Raw genomic sequence first — 4,902 nt, 5'->3', positions numbered from 1 at the left:
AGTACATAATTCCACATGTGTTCATTCATAGTTTTGATGCCTTCAGTGACAATCTACAGTCCCTGACAAAAGTCTTGTCGCTTGTGTAGAAATTGACCTGAAGTGCCGCTGAAATATATTTCTATTCAAGATTTATTTACAAGAAATAAACAGAAGGTATCCAGGTAAACCACCACAAAACGGTTCAGAAAGTCCCTCAACACATCATTGACCAGTGCCTGGAAGACAGCTGGAGCATTAGTTAGTCCGAATGGCATGACCAGGTACTCAAAGTGCCCCAGAGGAGTGTTGAAGGCGGTCTTCCACTCGTCACCTTCCCTGACACGAACGAGGTGGTAAGCGTTCCTTAAATCCAGTTTGGTGAATATAGCGGCGCCCTGCAGAGGCTCAAAGGTGGAATTAATCAATGGCAGGGGATATTTATTCTTAATGGTAATGTTGTTGAGCCCCCGATAGTCTATACAGGGGCGCAGTGACTTGTCTTTCTTCTCCACAAAGAAGAACCCCGCCCCCACCGGGGATGAAGAAGGACGGATGATGCCGGACGATAGGGATTCCCTTATATACCTCTCCATAGCCTCCCGCTCAGGACGAGACACACTAAACAAGCGGCTAGCGGATAAGGGCGTCGGGGGCAGTTCAATGGCACAATCATAAGGTCTATGGGGAGGAAGCGATAGGGCTTTGGCCTTGCTGAAAACCTCCGCAAGACCCATGTGTCGGGAGGACGAAGACAGGTCCGGAGGTGTCTCCGCCGTGGCAGGGTCACGTTCGGCAGGTGGGACAGCAGAGCCTAGGCAGACGGAATGACAGCGGTCACTCCAACTAAGGATCGTGAGACGCTGCCAATCAATGACGGGGTTGTGTACCTTAAGCCACGGGAATCCAGAATAAGCGGGGCAGCGGCGGACATAATCCTGAAACACATAGTCTCGGTGGTTCCCGGACAGGACCACCGTGGACGGGCACAGTCTGGTGTGTTACACGGGCCAATGTGTGGCCATCAACGGCGTGACCCGGAATGGGTCTCCATGGGCACAGTAGGCAAACCGGCTTGCTTGGCTAGGCTAACGTCCATAAAATTGTCCCGGCACCTATCATAAGAGGCGGGCAGTGAAAGTCCTCATATTGAAGTGGCAGGGATCGGAGACGGAGTTTAGTGGTGGCAGGAGTAGGGATAGGGCTCGTCAGTACCCCCCATTCATGACGAGCCTTGTCTTTTGGTTCGGACAGAACATGTTGCCACACGGTGATGGGATCACCACATACGGCACTCACCTGCCTGTATGCGACGTGTGTCTCTCAGCAGGAGTGAGACGGGTGTGACCCAGCTGCATGGCCTCCACAGCGGAGTCTCCGGATGCGTTGACTGGCGAGGTGGCTGGAAACGTAGGGGAGGACGGTCTGCGACGCCGGGTCGGAGCAGAAGTCTGTTTGACGGGATCCGGCCGGCCGCCTCTCTCGCGTCTCCTCTCTCGCCACCTGTTGTCGAGCGTAATGGCTAGGGAAACAAGGTTGTTAAGGGAGTCGGGCTCATCCCGGAGTGCAAGTTCATCCTTAACCGTTTCACATAATCCATTAACAAACACCCCACGTAGTGCCTCCTCGTTCCAGCCGGAATCAGTAGCCAGTGTCCGGAAACCCACCGAATAGTCAGCCACACTGTCAGCTCCTTGACGGAGGCTAAGCAAACGCTTAGCTGCACACCCACTATAGTCCGGGTGGTCAAAAACAGCAGTTAAATCCGCAGAAAAATCATCAAAAGAGATCTCAGTAGTGAGACGGCTAGTACACACTGCTTCTGCCCAAGCTAGTGCTCTGCCTCTGAGTAAGCCTATCACGTAATGTACCTTGGAAGCGTCCGAAGAGAAGGACAGCGGGCGTTGGCGGAAGATGAGTCCACACTGCAGAAGGAAACCCCGGCATTTGTCCAATTCACCTGAAAACGGTTCAGGCGAGCAGATGGGAGGCTCGCGGTGAAGGTGAGCAGCAGCCATGACAGGGGGGGCAGGTGGAGAGACAGGCTGAGAGGGAGAGGTAGTGACAGACAGTTTATCTACCTGCTCAGTTAGCTTGGTGACTTGGCGATGAGCAGCTGGTTGTTTTCCAACACGTGCGGGGAAGCTGGTCATGTGTCCGAGTAGGATTCCCTGGGAGTGAAGAGCGCGCTGGGCACCCTCACCGCTGGTATCCTGTGGTGTTCCGCGGGGTCCATTTTTGGCCAGTTCGTTCTGTTGGTTCAGTCGGACCCGAACACAGAACAACACAGGTAGACAGGAAGGTAACAAAAGGTTTAATCCACTAAAAAAACACAAAAACCAAAGAACAGGAGATGGTGAAGGTGTAAGTGGTAATCCAGTCCGGGGAAGCTGCACAGAGTGGTGACGGAACACAATATCTGTGACGAACAAGAAAACAAAGTTAGTCAGTAGCAAAGTTTAGTAGCAACGATACTAAGGGCTGGCCTAGTTACCACTTGGAGTATGTAACGAACTGGCGCTGAAGGTGGTCAGCCGGGTATAAATACTGCAGTGGTGGTGATGGTGATGAGACGCAGCTGTGCTGGTAGACAGATGATGGTGATGTGGTGCGCTGAGTCTGGTAGACCTTGTACCTCTAGGACGCCCTCAAGTGGTGGACAGAAAACACAGACACAGGGAAAGGAGGGGAATGGGACAGAAAAGGCAGCAGACCCACAAACAGCTAAATTACATCTATTATAAATTATACATATAGGGGATTTATTCCAAATTAAGGGCATGCTGAACCAGCATGGCTACCACAGCATCCTGCAGCAACATGCCATCCCATCCAGTTTGCGTTTAGTTGGACCATCATTTGTTTTTCAACAGGACAATGACCCTAAACACACCTCCAGGCTGTGTAAGGGCTATTTGACCAAGAAGGATAGAGATGCAGTGCTGTGCCTCCACAGTCACTGGACCTGAACCCAATTAAGATGGTTTGGGGTGAGGTGGACCGCAGAGTGAAGGCAAAAGGGCCAACAAGTGCTAAGCATCTCTGGGAACTTCTTCAAGACTGTTGGAAAATCATTTTAGGTGACTACCTCTTGAAGCTCATCAAGAGAAGGCCAAGAGTGTGCAAAGCAGTAATCAGAGCAAAGGGTGGCTACTTTGAAGAAACTAGAGTATAAGACATGTTTTCAGTTATTTCACATTTTTTTGTTAAGTACATAATTCCACATGTGTTCATTCATAGTTTTGATGCCTTCAGTGACAATCTACAGTCCCTGACAAAAGTCTTGTCGCTTGTGTAGAAATTGACCTGAAGTGCCGCTGAAATATTTTCATTCAAGATTTATTTACAAGAAATGGCTCATTTTAATCCAACAGCTTTTGTAATAATGTTTCATTGCAAAAAGAAACTGTCAAAAAGTATTCTAATATTCACAGCTTGGTAAGCCCATTGAGTCAATTTGCAAAGACAAGTGTTGTTGCCTTGTCATATGAGCTTCACCTGGGACTAATAATATCAATTAGGTCTCAGGTGGATAAAAAACCCCAGTACCCGACCTTCACTCAACCGAACTAGACATCTGCAAACATGCCTAGATTCACCCTGAGACTAAAGTTTTGATTATCAAGAGGCTGAAGACCATCCCTGCTGATGTGGCAGACACCTTCAATGTGTCTCAGCGTCAAGTACAGAGGATAAAAAAACATTTGAAGATACTGGAGATTTTTGACAAGCCCAGGTCAGGCAGACCCCGCAAGACAGCTGCTCAAGAGGACCGTTTGTTGGCTCGAAAATCCAAGGCCAGCCCATTTTCCACTGCAGCAGAGCTCCACCAGACCTGGTCCCCTGAAGTCCCTGTGTCAACCAGAACGGTTTGTCGGATTGTGTCTCGAAATGGCCTCCATGGTCAAATCAGTGCCCAGAAGCCAGCACTAAACAAAAGACAATTGAAAAACCGTGTGGCAATTGCCAAGGCCCACAGCCTGCTAAAAGGATGGACGCTGGAGAAGTGGAAGAAAGTGGATTTTTAAGATGAATCTTCTGTTGAATTACACCACAGTTGCCGCAAATATTGCAGGAGACTTACTGGAGCCCGCATGGATCCAAGATTCACCCAGAAAACAGTGAAGTTTGGTGGCGGAAAAATCATGGTCTGGGGTTACATCCAGTATGGGGGTGTGCGAGAGATCTACAGGGTGGAAGGCAACATCAATAGTCTCAATTACCAAGAAATCTTAGCTACCTCTTATATTCCCAACCATAAAAGAGGCCAAATTCTCCACAGGATGTGCTCCATCTGCAGGCATACTCCATCCCACTTCAAAGTTCCTCAAGGCGAAGAAGATCAAGATGCTCCAGGATTGGCCAGCCCAGTCACCAGACATGCACATCATTGAGCGATGTGGGTAGGATGAAAGAGGAAGCTGAAGACCAAACCAAAGAATATTGATGAACTCGGGAGGCATGCAAGCTGCTTTCCTAGCTATTTCTGGACTTCATCAATACATTGTATGAATCCTTGCCAAACCGCATGGATGCAGTCCTTCAAGCTCATGGAAGTCATAAAAGATATTAAATTTGAATCTCACAGCACCACTATTTAATTTGCTGATATATTTTAGTATTTGTAGTAAATTTGTTCAATTTATGTATAGGCAACAAAACTTTTGTCTTGCCAAAATTTGACCTTTCTGTCTTGTTTGAATTACAAAACTTTTTTTTAGTGAAACTAATTTATTTCAGTGCATTGAACATCATTTGGGAGGGTTTTAGCTTTTCATATGAGCTATTTCTTACACCAATTGATTAATTAAAAGTCAGGTTAATAGCAGGTGTTTCTACAAAATAGATAAGTGACAAGACTTTTGTCAGACACTGTACAATGTAAAAAGTCATGAAAATAATGAAAAGGTGTGTCCAAACTTT

At 47.7% G+C, this 4,902-nt stretch overlaps 1 protein-coding gene across 1 annotated transcript in view; it reads right to left on the bottom strand.

The window, feature by feature from the left end:
* Positions 1-4,902, bottom strand: part of LOC116694197 (fatty acid 2-hydroxylase) — a 63,115-nt gene that overhangs the window by 22,424 nt on the left and 35,789 nt on the right. The gene's annotated exons all lie outside the window — the stretch shown is intronic.

Source organism: Etheostoma spectabile, chromosome 8, assembly GCF_008692095.1.
Source record: "Etheostoma spectabile isolate EspeVRDwgs_2016 chromosome 8, UIUC_Espe_1.0, whole genome shotgun sequence".
Taxonomy (NCBI): Eukaryota; Metazoa; Chordata; class Actinopteri; order Perciformes; family Percidae; genus Etheostoma; species Etheostoma spectabile.
This window is presented reverse-complemented; position numbering and strand designations above follow the sequence as displayed.